General features: G+C 42.2%; 1 long non-coding RNA gene across 1 annotated transcript; it reads right to left on the minus strand.

The window, feature by feature from the left end:
- Nucleotides 1–1,185: 1,185 nt before the first annotated feature.
- LOC127485784 (uncharacterized) lies at nt 1,186–17,001 on the minus strand. Its single transcript, XR_007912668.2, has 3 exons — nt 16,804–17,001; nt 2,966–3,091; nt 1,186–2,742 (listed from the first exon to the last, which is right to left on the minus strand). It is a non-coding gene; the product is annotated as an uncharacterized lncRNA (long non-coding RNA).
- Between the last annotated feature and the right edge of the window lie 2,002 nt (nt 17,002–19,003).

Consider the following 19,003-nt stretch of genomic DNA (forward strand, 5'->3'; position numbering starts at 1 on the left):
GATGGTCCAATATAAAGAAACTCAAGGCCTTCAAGGAGTGCGATTTATGATGAAAGACTTAATTAACAAAGGGGTGATTAGTGCCACATCTTTCCCTTGCAGCCCAAGTTTTCCTGTTCTTAAACCTGGAAAGTATACCATACAATAAGTAACTGAGTAGATGTCTTGATATTTCTAAGTAGAGCAACATGCTGTTCAGTGGTTTTTCAAAAGCCTCTCAGTTTGCCTTCACCTTAAAGGTGACAATCATGATAAAAATGAGTGCAAAATAACAGGGGCCTTAGCTGTGAAAACAAAAACAGTCAGCCTCCCTGTGCAGAAATAGTGTTTTACCCATGAGAAGAGGCAGGAAAGAACTCCTTGAAAGAGCATGCACAATTATCCTAATTGGCAATAATAAAACACAAGTTGTTAATGGGTTAATAGAAATATTTTATACTTATTTTGTAAAAAAATTGCCATTACTGAAAACAAATAATTTATATATATATATATTAAATATTTATGTATTTATTTGAAAGTCAGAGTTACACAGAGAGAGAAAGAGAGGCAGAGAGAGAGAGAGAGAGAGAGAGAGGTCTTCCATCTGTTGGTTCAGTCCCCAGTTGGCCACAATGGCCAGAGCTGAGCTGATCTGAAGGCAGGAGCCAGGAGCTTCTTCTGAGTCTCACACATGGGTGCAGCAGCCCAAGGACTTGGGCCATCTTCTACTGCTTTCCCAAGCCATAGCAGAGAGCTGGATTGGAAGTGGAGCAGCTGAGACTTGAACCAGCACCCATAGGGGATGCTGTTGCTTCAGTCCAGGGCTTTAACCCACTGCACCACAGTGCTGGACCCCTTAATAAGCATTTCTAAAAGCAGGTAATTTCTTAGTAAACATATTCAACCACTGTCCACTGTCTTACTAGAGTAATAAGTTGAAAAGCTGAGCGCTTTCCAGGAGCCATCTGTTTTATGTATTCTTTGCTGATTGTTCAGCCTTGAAGATAGCAAAGCTTTACTGAGCCACTTACTTGCAGGTGCACGATAGAGGCATTTCTTAGTCCTTCACAGCATATATGCCTATGCTCATCTCATGTTCAGTCCTCAAAAGGGAATGGCTATAGGCATCTCTGGGGTTTTTCAAGCAAAAAAAAAAAAAAAAAAAAAAAAAAAAAACTTTTATCTGCATTCATGGTGATATCATTCCCTCTCTTCCTAAGGAAATCTGAGATCTTCAGCTTCTCACTATCACAAAAGGTACAGAAAAGTCCCAGCATACCATCATAGATTTGCTCTCTATACCAGTTCAAGAAAGTAGGTTCTGCAACCCAGGTTGTGTCCACATACTTTATAAAGTGTTTTCCACCTCAATCTGAGATCAGCATACTTGGTATTCTCTCAAATCCTGATATACACATGCCTGCTTGATAATTTGAAGTTCCCAAGCCCTGATTTCTGTTGGAGGATCAATTGTCTTATTTACACCAACAACTAAGTCTTGTATATTTGCTTATCTCCTTCTCATTTTACAAATACAAAAAAAAGAACAAGGGTTGCATTGTGACACATCAAGTTAAGCTGCTGCCTGCAAAACTGTCATCCCATACAGGAGTGCTACTTTGAGAAAGCTGGTATCTGTGTATGAGACCCAGATGTTGTTCAGGGCTACTGGCTTCAACCAGGAACAGTCCTGGCCATAGTGGCCATTTGCAGAAGAAGCTATTTGTGGAGTGAACCAGATGGATTTTTTTTTCCCTTTCTGCTTTTCCAATTCTCTCTAACTCTGTGTTTTAAATAAAAATTTCTCTCTAAAAGAAAGAAGAAGAAGGGAGAATACTGGGTACAAACTTGCTTTCCAAACAACCATTAGTCTTTCAACATGACTGTATGGGGGTCATTTGACCTTGGTAACCCGAATTTCCTGATTCTCTTGGTGAGTCTAGAAACACTCATTTTCATGTTTCTATTCCAGGTCATTCTTAGTGTCATGATGTCACAATACAGATGCTTCCTCCTGGACCTCTTTCTTCATTTTCTTCTTGATTTATTTGTGAGCCAGAGAATGAGAGAAATACACAGAATCCACTCCATTGGTTCACTCTTCAAATGCATGCAAATCATATCATTTTCTTGTTCATATATTTGCAAGTGAGAGACAGAGAGAGAGAGAGAATGAGAGAGAGAGAGACAATGAGAGAGCTTCAATTCACTGGTTTAGTTCTCAAATTTATGCAAATGCAAGGCCTGTGCCTGAGCAAAACCAGAGGCAGGGGCTCAATTTCTGCAACTAGTCAGAGAAAAGTGCCCATGAATGGCACATCAATAAGTATTGAAACAATAATTATATGAATAAATTTCTGAATAAAACCAAAATGTGAAAGTAGAGAGGATGAGTTAGAATTTAGAGGATGTATCTATCCTAGAAAATAGCCTTATTAGACCCTGAAAGTGATTGCATTTTTGGCAAATCTAAGACAATATTCACCAAATACCGAAAAGCAGCAGATAAATATACACATGAAAGCCTTCCTTAGACAATGGAATGCCTATGTCTGATAAATGACACCAGCTGTTCTTAGGGCAGAGACTTGGGAAAAATTCATAAAAGCTCTACACGGTCGACATGTGCTGAGTGCTTTCTGTCCCAGCCTCCTTGTCCAGTGTTTACTGACTGACCTAGGAAGCTTTGGTTTCCCACCATCTATGGCTCCTCTCCTTGCTCCAACTTGACGATCACCTCAGGTTTGGTACTGCAATATCCTGCGAAAAGGAAAAAATGCTGAACTTTGTGACCACTAACATATATTTTTGAAGGACAACTTGGTATCAGGAGCTGTGTGACAAAAGTGTCAATCTGAATCCTTTCCTCATTTTTCATGGCTTTAAATCTATACCTACACTGCACTAAACTTATAAAGTGTTCATTTATTTACCAAATGGGAAGAAAGTGTTCCATCTGGCAAGAAAGGGGTATGTCACTCACTCAAGGACAGCAGGCTGCTGTAGGTCTCCAACATAATATCCCTGTGCAGGATCCTTTGAGCATGGTCCAGTTCCTGCCATTCCTCTGAGTGAAGTACACAGCCAGCTCTTCAAATGACACCAACATCTATAACAGCACATTTTTCATCAATATATACACTCTGGGTCACTAAGTAGAAAAACTAGACATGCATTCTCCTATGCATATCTGATTTGCTTCTTTTTAAATTTTTATTAATTAATTTTATTAATTAATTTTTATTTATTTAAAAGACAGAGTTACAAAGAGAGGTAGAGACCAAGACAGAGGTCTTCCATCTGCTTGCTCACTCCCCAGAGGGCTGCCACGGCCAGAGCTGCACTGATCAGAAACCAGGAGCTTCCTTGGGTCTTTCATGTGGGTGCAGAGGCCCAAGGACTTGGGCCATCTTATACTGATTTCCCAGGCCATAGCAGAGAGCTAGATCAGAAGGGGAGCAGCAGGGACTCAGACTGGCACCCATGTGGGATGCCAGTGCTTCAGGCCAGGGCTTTAACCCACAGCGCCACAGTTGCTTCTTACATAACATGCAGCTTACTTTGTAAACTACATGGCAACAGGAAGTAAAATCACAATCAATCATAATAGAGTTTCCCTTACTTCTGGAATAGATCTAATTATTCTGAAAGGCGCTCACACTGTAATCTGTTGATGTAAGTATAAACAAATGACTGAAATAACATGTTAGATGATTTACAGGAGAATACATTCACTATCAATCAGGGTAATGAGGAAATTGCTTATAAAATAATTTTTCTTCATTATCAGGTTACTGTTCACTGAGGCACGGAATAAGGCTAGATTTTAAGTACAAATTGCATACATAAATATGATCCAAAAAGTCAGTTGGTAAAAGCACAAAAAACACAGACCTGGTAATAGGGCCAAAATTTTCACTACTACTAGGAGTGGTAATGGACTGTGAGAAGAAAAAAAATGCAGTTATAGTGTTCAAGGAACTCATAATTAAGTGAACTTTTTCTTATATATTAGACATAATTCCAAAAAAACTTCTCTGATTGATTTCCATAAAGCTGTTTGTAAATTATGTTCCTCAGCACTGTAATATTTCCTCCAGCAATAACTGACAACACAGAATCCTGTACCCTACATAGCACTCATTTATGAATGATTGTGAAATACCGACCTTCCATAACAAACAGTTGAAAGAATTTGTCACCACTCATCCAGGCTTACAAAAAATGCTTAAAGATGTGCTACACAGAAAACACAAAAAGACAATCATTATTATATCAGTAATCTCCCCAGGCTCCAGTCATGAGTTGCCAAGGCTATGGAAGTCTTTTGAGTTCACCGACTCTTATCATATTTAGACAAGGTCATAGTCAAAGTGGAAGTTCTCTCCTCCCTTCAGAGAAAGGTACCTCCTTCTTTGATGACCCGTTCTTTCCACTGGGATCTCACTTGCGGAGATCTTTCATGTAGGTCAATTTTTTGTGTGTGTGTGAAGACACACATTAGTCCATAACAAAACAGACCAGTTTACTGCTTCCTAGGCAACCATCTCTAAGGAAGACCTGGCTTTGAGATGAGTGTTAGCATTTCTCATGGTATCATTGTTGATGCTATTTCGGTCAACATTAGCACATGAGTGGACACACACACGAAACTGTTGTATACAGGTAAAATGAATACAGCAATCCCTTTGGTGATATATTAGCAGACATTGATGATGAAAAGTAGAATGATGAGAAAAATGAATATGTATTATTCAATATTTATAGTGTCTAAAAAATAAATATCAGAAATAAAAGAATACAAAAATTACACCTCATAATCCTCTAGAACAGTCAACACGAGGGGTGATTTCCCAAAACTTGCACATTTTACATCACTGCTACTCAGCACTAATATTTAGGAATATATGGACATGTAGGAAAGGTGCATTCCCCAAAAGTGTAAAGCAAGATTTTTAATTAGGGTTTCTTCTTTTCTCAGCATTATCTACTAAATTAACCACACAGTAAATAATTGTGGGTTTTTCTGATCTTTGACCACCGCTTGTAATACCCAAGAGTTTAAATTTATCATTGGGCATGTCTTTTTCAACACATGCACTGATATTACCAGTTCAATGAACATGGGGGCCACCTTTATAGGGGTTAAAATAAAGTTTAATATTATAATTATACAAATCCCCTTAATATCTTCACAACTTCCAAGGCACATAAGTAATATTGTGGGTCATTTATAGGAGATGTTCGATTGAGGTTTTTTTTTTTTTTGTTAACTCACATGTAATTACTGTGTGGACATTAGAAACACAATTCTCAGAGCATGCAGCTTTAAAGTTTTTGGCATGACAGGGTGAGTAACTATGTGGACCAGGGTGCTGGTCTGTCCCAGTTGCTCCTCTTCCAGTTCAGCTCTCTGCTGTGGCCCTGAAAGGCAGTGGAGGATGGCCCAAGTGCTTGGGCCCTGCACCTGCATGGGAGACCAGGAGGGAGACCTGGCTCCTGGCTTCAGATCTGCACAGTGTGCTGGCTGTAGCAGCCATTTGGGGAATTAACCAGTGGAAGGAAGACATTTCTCTCTCTCTCTCTCTCTCTCTCTCTCTCTCTCTCTCTCTTCCACTGTCTATCTTTGCTTGTCAAAAAAAAAAACTATGTGAACCTTCATTCTAGAAATGATAAAATTATTTTAAAAAACTTATTCATTTATGTATTTGAAAGGCAAAGTGACAATGAGAGAAGGAAATATAGAAAGATCCTCCATCCTGCACTTCACTCCCCCAATGTCCTAGGCTTGGCTGGGCCAAAGCCAGAAGCCCAGAATTCCATTTGGGTCTCCCATGCAGGTGGCAAGGGCCATGCACTTGGGGCCATCCTTTGCTGCCATCCCAAGTGTATTATCAGGAAACTGCATGAGAAGCATAATGACTAGGTCTGGAACCAGCACTGTGAAACAGGACGCAAGCCTTGGAAATGGTGGTTCAACCTGCTGTGTCACAGTGCTAACCCTGGTCAAAATTATGGTGAAACAAAAGTAAAGTCTCTAGACATGGTCCTAAAGTTGCAGCAAATTAAGAAATATTTACTGAAGAAAATTTAGTATTTGTTGAAAGCAGGGAGATTCAGTGCCATTTGAATGCAGAGCTGTTTCCTCTCTCCCCTCTCAGAAAACTCCACTCCATACCTGTGGAATGAGAACACTGGGCTCCCTCTCCTGCTAGCTGACAGCTGGGTTCTGTTTCCAGAACTGTGCTCTGAGTGGGGACAGCTGAAAGACTGGAATCTCAAAACTGAGCTTCCTGCATTTACAGTATTGTCATTCAAGGGCAATGGCAGGATTAGAGAAGAATCAGGATTTTAAGCAGGGTAAATCATGTCTTGGGCACAGAGAAGGAAGTGCACATCAATCCTGATCTTCCCCATTTGGAGAGGAGCAGCAGTAGCAGTGGGAACCCCATGCAACCCTGTGCTGACCTTGTTTTGTCTATAGCAGCATGCAGATCCAGCTCTCAGATTTGTGAAGATGTGTCAGATGGACAGATGGATAAAGGAACAGATGGATTTTCAGGAGTTCCTAGCTGAGTAATTATCAGAGTTGGAATTTTGTATTTCCACAATGAGTTTCAAATGCACCCGACTTGAGACCCGCTATTTTATTCCAATATGTGCACTAGTAGAGTTTTCCCAGGTGTGTAATATGATCCATTGATGCATCGCTGATGATTTCACTACATGAGAGCAAGCATCTTTATAAAGGGTTAGACATGAGTAGCCCTAAGAAGCTTGTTTATTTGTTTCAGTGTCTTAAAGTAGAATAGAGTCATTGTTCCTATCCTTGTGCTTTAAGCAAGCATCCATATGAAGTAACAGGGGTTCTATAACTACAACATAACTACCAGAACTTAAAATAAAAGTAGTGACAATTATCATCAAGTCTTGTGCTCACTTTTGATTTTCTCCATTCCTCATACGTTTCTTTGAAACATGAGTTTGCTAAGCTAAGATTCTTCAGAATTTGACTTGGATAGCACAGGGTTGCAGGTGAATTCTGATACATCATGTATGCTGTCCAGACAGCAGGACTGAGTACCCAGGAAATAGATGAATCATTCTTATTACCTGATAGGAGGAGTGCCGGGGCTGTGGGAAATGTGTTTTCCCATGCCATGGCATCCCTGGCACAAAACCATGTGAGAAGATTTTTCAGGATCATTCAGAGCATTGGCCATTCTGCTCTCTCCTTTCCCAGAAATTTCAGGCTTTGTGGCCCCCAATGCTGCCTGATGGATTAAATGGATTCTGTATCCCTGAAGGTTGATCCCAGGAGAAAAGGTGATTGTACAGGCCACAGGGGAGCACTGGGAAGTGGGACATACATTCTCCACTTTTGTGGAGCAGAAACACCCATGATACCCAGGGGGCCGAATCCTGATATTGAGGTGTTAGCCATAAGCCTCAGTCTGTGTGGGAGCACAATGGCACTGGATCCTCTGAACGGGAATCAGGAAAGGGGTTCTGTGGGCTGTGCTTCAAGAGCTTCCCATGTCAGTGGCTGAGATTGTGGTATAGCAGTTAAGCTAAATGACTCTGTGTGCTTACAGATGTTCAGAAGCTGATTACAGAAGCTCCATGAATGTGGTCGATGCAAGATTGCAGTGGGGCACGGGGACTGTGCAGACCACATGAGCAGGAAAGTGTGCAGTATGAGTGGTTCAAGCTCAGCCACTGAAGGATCCTGTTACTGACCTGTATAACATTGGTTTATCCATTTGAAGCATGAGGGCATTCCACATACCAGTAAAATATCTCCCAAATCCTGATCGAAATCACTGTGAAGTGTGTGCAAGATCTATTACTATGGGGCAGTTTGGTTTGTGGAGTCTTTGTGGTGTCTCACCAACAAGTAAAAGGTATGTTCCATTTCTGTGATGTGTGGCCTGCCTAGTACCTTCCTTGAGTTCATAGAAGTCTATACACAGTGTGGTTTTCATGAGCAGTGGGTTTATGGTGGAAATTAGGGTTCTGGATGAAGATCCTATTTCCTCTCTAACAAAGTGGTTCATGCTGAATGAAGGAGTGGACTCCATCAGTTGGAATCCACATGAAAGGACACCCCTTTGATGCACACCCTCGCCCTAGAGCATCATGGACTAGGCAAGGGAATCCTAGAATGCCTAAGGCCCAAACAGTTGTTGATCCTTCTGCCCAGAGTGAGCAAGATTTTAGCGATGCTCTCTTATGTTAACTGTAAGCAAAAACTGGGTGATGTTACAAGTTTCACATGATCTTTGAGAAGGATGACACAGGTGACTTCAGAAACATACTCCCGAAATGTCCATAACTACGAGACTGATGTCAAGTAGAATGTAGTATATCTGGGTTTTCCCTTTGGGATGGCAAGAACCCAAGTTCTTATCCTCCCAGGCACATTAGCAGGAAGTTGCACTGCAGGTATCGAATAGCCAGGACACAAACCAAGCTCTTTGATCTGGGATGTGATTCATCCCAAGAAGCAGTTTAATCTGCTGCACCACAATACCCATCCCTCCTTTGGTGATTTTCTGTAGTTCTTGCTTGCACCCACGTCTCCCATCAAGCAAGTCCCAGGTTTCATCACCAGATGACTGTCTGATAAGGCAAATTCCAGCAGGTACCTACTTTTCAAAGTATGTTAGTATTGTAGTCACTGATGTCCCATGGAATAAAGGAAGTGAAATGGCAAAGGCAAGGATTATTGTGTTGAAGGAATCTGTGAAAGCTTGGGTCCTGGAAGGTGTGTCATTTGGACCAAGTACCAGAAAAATGCACTGCAATGATGTACTACAGTTTGTCCATTTTTTCTATATAGTTGTGGGGAGAAAAATCTAAATGACAAGGTGCATAAATTCTATGGATTTGGATTTGTAGGGATACAACCACAAGAGGTGTTCTACTATAAACAGTAACATGGAGCCCTGCATTGTGCATCTGTATCAATTAGAAATGCTTAACACCGACCAAGCATTTTTTAATGTAGGTTTTAGTGACAGCATTATATTTCTTTCCATGGTGTACTGAAAATGATTTGAACAATAATCCTTAAAATAGAAATTAGTTCTCTTCAGTAACATTTTTCTTACAGAATTGAGGCTGACATTGTGGCACAGCAGGTTAAGCTATGATTTGCATTGCCAGCATCCCATATGGGTGCTGGTTTTGATCCCATCTATTGTAGTCTTTAGGGGAGCAAACCAGCAAAGTAAGTAGCAAATAAATATTTTCACTAACTTGATAATTTGTAAAGCACTGTTCCCATACAGGGAGGCTCATTGCTTTTGTTTCTTGGCTCATGCCTGTTATTCTGTATTCTTTGTTCTACACAGTATGATTTGCTTAGTGCAGTAGAATGTAGGAGCAAGCCAGATCAGCTCTCTCACAACTCCCTCCATTCACCTTCCTTTACAGATACAGTTCTAGAGACTTCTACATAGGTCCGAGTAATGAAGACATCTCCAGTAAATTATTTATTAACTTATTTCCCCATTTGTTTTATGTTGTATTTTAGGAGCTTTAAGAGGTTGTGATAATTAAAATGGAAAAGTAAAAGTAATTAAAACTCATTGTTATAGAATATACATAAAAAAGATAGTTATGTTTACAACACACTAGAACCATGTATTCTAATTGCAAATTGCCCTCTGGTTTTTCTGATTAATAACAAAAGACTATTAGTTACATAATTCAAGCTGAAACTTAGAGCACTCATGTGGGATGTAAAACCTGAAATAGTCTTTAATGGTCCTGTGGTGATATAGTGGACAGTGGTTTTCTTAATAAATTCTCTTATACATTTCTTCCAGCCATGCTAGAGCTAGTGTTAATTTTTATGTCCAGGCAAATCATTCTATTCTTCATTTGGAGTTTAACCTACTCAAAATAGTCAAAATTCAATTCTTCAAGTATTTCAAAAGAACATATAGTCAAAGCCTATATATACATACATATATATATATATATATATATATATATATATTTGAGAGGTTGACAGAGAGAGAGGGAGATCAAGACAGAAAAAAGAGACAGAACTCAATTGACTCACTTCTGAAATACCCAGTGCAGCCAGGACTGGCCTAAGGCTACAGCTGAGAGGCAGGAATGTAGTCCTTGCCCACCTTGCACAGTTACTTGAGTTATCACTACTGCCTCACAGCATCTGCATTAGCAAGCTGCTGGAATCATGAATCAGGGTTGGGACTCAAACCATGACACTCTGAATTTGGATTAGAGTTTCTCAGATGACATCATAGACAGTAGTCTAAATGCCTGCCCTCTTCTTCAATTTTTTTCTCTGAAATATTTGAAACCAATGTAAGTGATCTGCTCCTGAATTTTTCTCTTTTTTTCTTTTTTTTTTCTAACATGACCTCACTGGTGATTTCTCATCTTTCTCCTTGAACTCTTCTATTTTCTTCTCCTTAACATCACTCACCCAGGTATTCCATGTGGTCTACCAGTCAACCCACACTGCATGTCCTATCACTAATAAGCCCCAGATGTCACTGTTATGGGATCATTTGTTCAACATACTTTCTAATTTACCTTGTGAGTTCTTCTCTCACTCATAGATTATTTGGAAATGTATTTCTTCATTTTTAAATATTGGAGACTCTTCTGGTTTTCTTTTTCTTACTGACTTCTACCTTGAAAGTGTGATCAGACAGAACACTTTATTATTTTAGTCCTTAATTATTACTCAGCATATGTTTGTTTGGTGATTATTTTTCACAGAGTGGCCTAGGAATATTAATTAGGTCAACATGCTGTCATTCACATTTATAATTGACTGATTTTTATGTTTTAGCACTATAACAGATATACTAATTGTTTAATATTACTTGTGTTTTTTTTAATTACTTGTTAAATTGTGTGAATTTTGCTTTCTGCCTTTTGAGGCTTTGTTTTTTGGTACATTAACATTTATAATTGTTATATCATCCTGATGTGTAATCCATTTATTATGATGTAATGCCTCTCTATATCTGTGGTAATATATTTTTTGTTGAAGATATTTTGTTTGCTGCTAACTAAGTTGTCAACTTGAGCTTTTTTTTTTAGAGACTTATCTTATTTATGTGAAAGCAGAGTTGCAAAGAGATGTAGAGCCAGAAATAGGTCATCTATCTGCTGGTTCACTTCTCAAATGACCACAATGTGCAGAGCTGAGCTGATGTGAAGCTGGGAGACAGGAGCTTCTTCCAGTCTCCCATGTGGGTGTGTGGGCCCAAGGACTTGGGCCATCTTCTGCTTTCTCAGGCCATAGCAAAGAGCTGGAATGGAAGATGAACAGCCAGGACTCTAACGGTGCCCATATGTTATGCCAGCACTGCAGGCTAGGGATTTAACCCACTGCACCATAGTGCTGACTCCAGCTTTTTTTATTTTAAGATTTATATATTTGAAAGGCAGAGTTACAGGTAGGTAGAAAGAGAGAGAAAGAGGTCTTCCACCTGCTAGTTCACACCCCAGATGGCCACGATGTGTGGAGCTGCTCTGATCTGAAGAAAGGAGCCATCAGCTTCTTCTAGGTCTCCCACATGGGTACAGGGGCCCAAGGGCTTGAGCCATCTTGTACTATTTCCCAGGCCATAGCAGAGAATTGGATCAGAAGTGGAGCAGCTGAGACTTGAACAAACACCCACATGGGATGCTGGCACTGCAGCTTCTACCTGCTACACCACAGAGCCGGCCCCAAGAGGGTTTTATAATTAGTTCTTAAGTCAACAACAGGAGTCACTGTGTACTTAATCCTCATGTAGGATCTCTGTACTTAATGTGTTGTTCAATGTGAATTCATGCTATAACTAGTACTGAAACAGTATTTTACACATTGTGTTCTGTGTGGGTGCAAACTGATGAAATCTTGACTTAATATATATTAAATTGATCTTCTCTATATAAAGATAATTTAAAATGAATCTTGATGTGAATGGAATGGGAGAGGGAGCGGGAGCTGGGGGGGTTGCGAGTGGGAGGAATGTTGGAGGGGGAAGCCATTGTAATCCATAAACTGTACTTTGGAAATGTATATTTACTAATTAAAAGTTAAAAAAAGACCTCCCTGTCTGTCTCTTCCTCTCTCTGTAAATCTTTCAAATAAATAAAATAAATCTTTGAAAAATGAATAAACCTTATTTTATAGTAACAAAAGATCATGAGTTATAGAAACATTTCATCACTATTCCAAATATATCATCCACTATATAATAAATTTCACTTGCTTGCCTTTGCCAGAAAATTTTATAAGGATGTAAGGATGCTTGGAGAAAGATCAGTTTCCTTGCTGTTAGGACCTACTAGACCCATTTTAAGAAGAGAGTTAAGGGCTGGCGCTGTGGAGTAGTGGGTACAGTCACCAACTGCATTGCTGGCATCCCATATGGGTGCTGGTTCAAGTTCCAGCTGCTCCACTTCTGATCCAGCTCTCTGCTATAGCCTGGGAAAGCAGTGAAAGATGAACTGTCGGGGACCACGCAGCATGTGACCTCTTAGTGGAGAGACAGGGCTAGACAGGCCAGACCAGATAGTACTGATAACGCAACCTTGTGTGACCTTGTGCCTTAAGGCCTTGTAACCTTTCCCCTACTTGCACTAGCCTTGCAGCTACAAGATAAGCCCCCCCTCCTTCCCCCTCCCGATACCCTGCCTCGATGATATATAAGTGTGTGGTTGAAAAATAAAGTCGCAGCTTGATCGGCACCTGTCTTGCTGCCATCTTTTTGTCTCCTGTCCCTTTCATTTCTCCTTCTAGGTGCTCGGCCCCAGTTGCTGTCCCGCGGGACGGGACAATGAACCAAGTCCTTGGGCTCCTGCTCCTGCAGAGGAGACCTGGAAGAACTCCTGGCTCCTGGCTTTGGATCAGCCCAGTTCCTGCCATTGTGGCCATTTGGAGAGTGAACCAGTGGATGGAAGACCTCTCTCTCTCTGCCTCTGCCTCTCTGTCACTCTGCCTTTCAAATAAATCAATACAACTTCAAAAAGAATAGAAGGGGGTGAATGAACCATTGAATGGAGAGACCTTGGAGTCTTTCCACTGCAAGATTAGCTCTTCCAGGTTGTGTCATCTTGTGATTCAGTTTTCCCTCCATCAAATGGAGGAAGTATGATTCTACCTGTCCTTATGTCACCTTGTGAAAGTGGTAATAGGGAACATTGGTGTACCAGATATTCTCAATAAGGGACTTCTCTAGTCCTCCAGTCCAGACTAAAATTATTTCTCCCATACTCCCATTGTATATTGACACAGAATGTTTTTACTATTCAAGTTATAGAGAAGGAATGAATTCACACTTCATGACAAATGTTTTACACATACTTTCTACTCAACTTAACCATGGAGATATCTACATTCAACACATAAAATATGCCATGCAGTAGGGTTGACATTAAATTCTTCCTCAGTGAGAAGAAGGGTAAACATTAAGCTTGTGTGACTCTGGATCAACTTTCATTCTAGGCTCTGAATTCATTGTCTTTTTCAACAGAGTTCGGTTCCTTCATGTCCTGTGTGCTCTTGCATTCTCAGACACAGCAGTTAATCCTTCACAGTGGAATATTTTTCATTAACCAACTGTGAAGACATCTTTCTCACTCAGCATCTATTTAAGATTCACATTTGAAATCCCAAGGTTCCCTTGAATTCTTTGGAGTTGAATCTATTATCTGTAACTTCTACCATATGGATCTGTGCAATGTTAAAATTGAGAATGCTTTTCCCCTCTCTGCTGTAATCTGGAGTATTCTTTTGCAGTCTCACACAACATGAGTTGTGGCTACTTGGTGCTGTCAGGTAGAAAGTGGGGCATGAAGTGTTCTCTATCTTCTTCCTTTGTGTGTATGTATTGTTGGCAGTAGTAGATGGCCTTGAGTTTCAAAGGAGGAAAACAGATTCAAGGATTGTAGCTAATTGAGAATGTGTCCTGCTGCAGGTAGAAATAATAAAGTATTATTTTTTGGGTTATCAATTCTTATTTTCCAAATAAATCTCTCATGTTGAAAATTCCTATGAAAACATTGTGGGTAGTCAACAAATGTCAGGACACATCTCTGAGCTCCCAGTAACTGTTGCCAAGCAATGTCTGAACACACAACTGCACAGGCATGCCTGGCTCACGAGCTCGGTGGGCTGCGCATGTGCACAGAAGCCTGGTGGCCAGGAGTGCTCAGTGCACATGAACAGGGTGAATCTGAACACTTGGGTTGCTTTCCAAGGTCAACAGGACTTGACTAAGCATTGGTGATGTTTGTGAAACTGGTCCTTGCAGTCCAGAAGAACTAAGCTAGTAAAAAGTGTCAGGACGCTGAAGCAGGGCTGCCATGTCCAGGGGCAGGACAAAGGAGGACTGCCACAACCAGAGGTGTGGTACAAAGCAGGGCTGTCATGCCCACAGGGGTGGAACAAAACAAGACTGCCACAGCCAAAGGGCTGGGAAAAAGCAGGGCAGACACTCTGAGAGGGGGGGACAAAGCAGGCCTATCATCACAGGGGGCCAGGGAAGCAGGGCTCTCAAACCAAAAAGGGCAGGATACAGCAAGGCTGTGAGTCCCAGGGGGCAGTACAAAGCAGGGCTGTCACCCCCTGAGGGTCGGGACAAATCAGGGCTGTCAGTCCCAGGGGGCTGTATAAAGCAGGGCTGTCAGTCACAGGGGGCTGTATAAAGCAGGGCTGTCACTCCCACAGGAGCAGGATAAAGCGGGGCTGTCAATCCCACGGTGCGGGAATAAGCAAAACTGTCACAGCCAGAGGGCCCGGACAAACAAAATCTGTCACTCTGAGAGGGGATGGACAAAGCAGGGCTCTCAGGCACAGGGTGTGGGATAAAAAGAAAAACCAAAGTTCATATCTGCACATGACATGATTAGACCCTCAGAAACACCTCCACAGCCCATCAAAAAGCTGATATATAATGAATTGCACGCAGATTATTTTTTCTGGTTTAATCAACTAAAGTCAATTTGTCATTATTTTCTTTTCTCACAGAAAATTTTCATGAATATCAACATTTTCCAATGACTGGTTTGGCCACTCGTTCCCATTACAGGGAAACAATATGACTTCAGGAAGCATTGTGTTGATTCACTCATTTACCCACTCACTCATGAAAGCAACACTCCCTGGGACTATCAAGTCACAGTCACAATCCAAAGAGAAGCCAGAAGGATGAAAACTTGATTGTACCCATTATGCAAGTGGAGGACCAGATGGAGGAAAACTAGAAGAGCAAAGCCATCTGTCAGTTCCCCTCAGACCTGGAACCAAAGATATCAACTCCGACTGCTCTTATTTCATGGAGTCTTGGAAGCCATATCAAGAGCAGTTCGAAAAAGAGAAAGCCAGCAGGAGTCAGACATGGGGCTGTCACTCTTGGGTGGGGGGCTAGGACAAAGAAGGGCTGTCACTCCCAGAGGGGAAGAACAAAGCAGCACAGTCAATCCCAGGGGTTGGGAAAAAGCAGGGCTCCCATGCCCAGAGGGGCAGGACAAAGCAAGACTGCCACAGGCCTAGGGCCAGGACAAAGCAGGGTTGTCACCATCAGGGAGCAGGACAAAGCAGGGCTGTCACTGCCAGGTGGCAGGACAAAGCAGGGCTGTAACTCCCAGGGGGTGGTACAAAGCAGGCTATCACTCCTAGAGAGGGCCAGGAGGAAGCAGGGCTCTCACTCCCAAAGGGAGGAGATAAAGCAGCGCTGTCATTCCCAGGGGTCAGGACAAAGAGGGCTGTCAGTTCCACAGGGCAGTACAAAGCAAGGCTGTCAGTCCCAGGGGGCAGGACAAAGCAGGGATGCCATGCCCAGAGAGGCGGGACAAAGCAAGACTGCCACAGCCAGAGGGCCTGCACAAACCAGGTCTGTCCCTCTGACAGGGGCTGGACAGAGCAGGGCTGTCACTACTGGGGTTGGAACAAAGCAGGGCTGTCACACCCAGAGGGGTGCAGCAAAGCAGGGGTGTCACTCCCTGAGGGGTGGTACAAAGCAGGCTGCCATGCCCAGAGGGGCGGGAAAAAGCAAGACTGCCACAGCCAGAGGGCCTGGACAAACCAGGTCTGTCCCTCTGACAGGGGCTGGACAAAGCAGGGCTATCACCCCCAGAGGAGCAGGGCAAAACAGGGCTGTGAGTCCCAGGGGGCAGTACAAAGCAGGGCTGTGACTCCCTGAGAGGTGGTACAAAGCAGGTTGCCATGCCCAGAGGGGCAGGACAAAGCAAGACTGCCACAGCCAGAGGGCCAAAGCAGGTTGCCATGCCCAGAGGGGCAGGACAAAGCAAGACTGCCACAGCCAGGGGGCCGGGACAAAGCAAGGCTGTCACTTCTGGGTTCCAAAAAAGCAGGGCTGTCACACCCAGAGGGGAGGGGCAAAGCATGTCTGTCAGTCCCAGGGGGTGGTACAAAGCAGGGCTATCACCCACTGAGGGGTGGCACAAAACAAAGCTGTCAGTCCCGGGGTCAGGACAAAGAAGGGCTATCAAGCCCAGGGTGCACAGAAAAAGCAAGACTGTCACAACCGGAGGGGCGGGAAAAAGCAAAACTGCCACAACCAGAGGTCCCCGACAAACCAGGCTTGTCACTCTGACAGGGTCTGCACAAGCAGGGCTCTCACTCACAGGGTGTGGGATGAAAAAAAAAAAAAAGAAAGAAAAAAAGGAAAACAAGCCATCAAATTTCACAGGAGGAAAACCAAAAGTCCATATCTGCAGATCACATGATTAGACCCTCAGAAACAGCTCCACAGCCCATCAAAAACCTGTGACAATAAATGAAGTATTCAAGGAGGAGGTCAGTCAGGTAGTCCGTACCTAAGGTGGTCTTGGGCCACTCCACCCGCGCTGACAGATCCCGGACTGGGATTTCATCAGATCCACCGTTTTCACACCTGATCCCCCTTCTGATATGGGAAGCAGCAAGCCTTCTTCCGGGCCGAGACTGGCGGCCACCTCTCACAGACTCCCAGGCCTGAGGCACCTGTGGCAGCTGTTTGGAGCCACAAGCCAGGGCCTCGGGCACTTCTCTGAGCTCACAGTACCTGTTGCCAAGCAACGCCTGAATACACAACTGCACAGGCACGCCTGGCTCTCGAGCTCTGTGGGTTACACATGTGCACAGAAGCCTGGTGGCCAGGAGTGTTCAGTGCGCATGCGCACTTGGGTTGCTTTCCAAGGTCAGTGGGACTTGACTGATCATTGGTGATGTGTTGGAATCTGGGAGAGTGAACCAGCAGATGTGAGATCTCTCACTCCCTCACTCTTCCATTCAAGTATATACATGTCTGATATAATGCAGTAAAGTGTTACAAAGAATAACTTCTAATAACAATATCTGAAAGAAATGAACATCCTATTTGGATCTGAAGAATATAGCAAAAATAGTTGTCCAGCACCAGTTTTTTTTTTAATTGCAAAGTATCTATTATCATAATTCCTTTTTACATTATGTTTTCAACCTAGATTCAGGTAAGTATCTGTGTCTCCCATCAAAGGAGAATGGTCCTGCACATTACAAAGAGCAAATTTTTTTCAGAAATAAAACTTTAAATTGATCCATTTCTATTTTCTAAAGTTTCTTGAGTATATTGCAGAGTGGAAAAAAGAAAGAGGAACAAATATAGCTCAAACAGGGTCATTGTGATAACTTTAGGTTGGTAGGCTATATGTTCTTTTATCTGTAATTCAGACCCTGAACCCTCTGACATCCCCCTCAAAATTCCTAAATCACAATGCTCTAAATTCTCCTACATCTCAATGTCAAAGAGCTCATTGGTAACCACAAATCTATTATCCTTCCCCAAGAAGGCTGACAAAAAGCAGCAGGCTATTGTAGTGTTTTGTTAGTGCTGAGGTCCAGCTTTATTTAAAGGCCACTGGAGATCTATGTTTTTAGAGCCTGGCTGCAGTACCAGTTCTTTAAAAATCCATAGACTCTCAAGTTCAGATACATCTGGGCTTGGATATCAGCTCTAGCAATTACCAGCTCTGTGACTAAGGCACTGGTTTTATCTTGCTTAGGCTCCCTTTTTGTTATCTCTATGAATATATATATTCATATGCATAGCATATATATAGAATATATGTATATATGTAATATACACAGTGCCTATGCTAAGGCACAATAATAAGAATAGTAATAACCAAGTGAGCTAACAGTGTATGTCTGCACATGCTTCATAAGCATTTAACAAGTAGAGGATGAATTTTAATGCTCTCTAGAATCAATACTTTTCAGACCTTGGTTTACTAAACTTCCCCGGAACCCACCTATCTTTCCAATGGAGCCAAAGAAATGTACTTGTCAGAAAGATTAAATACCAGTTTCACTGGATGCTTGAAAGGTGTCATACAAAAAAAAAAAAAAGAGAGAGACCATTTTGCAGGACAAACATGTTTGGGAAATCCTGGGTTAACCAACATTTAATAAAAAAAAAAAACAGTCTCTCTCTTTTGAGACTTCTGAGGACTTCTACTCTAACATGCATTATGGTCTCTAAAAGATGGCGCGAGTACAGCTTGATGTCATTTATCCAGCGCTCACTGTGTGCTAGCCTCTGTTTTAAATGGTTCACGAGTATTAATCCTTGCTTAATCTTGTCACATAACATAGATGATATCGTTACCTTAATGCTATAGATGAAGAAGTGAAGGCATAGAGTGGTTAAGTACCCCATCCAAGATTGCAAGCAAGAAATCAGCAGAGCTGATACTCTGGGGACAGCACAGATGTTCATTGAATCCATTTCCTCTTTTCATAGGGCTCACCACTGAAGCCAATTCCCCAGGCCCTTTGGAAGTTGAACAGATGGGCCCCCACCCTATACTCTGGAGTTGTATGTATGTATTTATTTGAGAGAGAGAGAGAGAGAGAGAGAGAGAGAGAGAGAGAATCTTCCATCTGCTGCTTCACTCTCAAATACCAGGGTTGGCCAGGGCAAAGTTGGGAGACTGAAACCCCCACATGGGGGGTCAGAGCCCCAAGGACTTAATGTCATCACTTGCTACCTTCTAG

The sequence above is a fragment of the Oryctolagus cuniculus genome, chromosome 16 (genome assembly GCF_964237555.1).
Source record: "Oryctolagus cuniculus chromosome 16, mOryCun1.1, whole genome shotgun sequence".
In the NCBI taxonomy this organism is placed as follows: Eukaryota; Metazoa; Chordata; class Mammalia; order Lagomorpha; family Leporidae; genus Oryctolagus; species Oryctolagus cuniculus.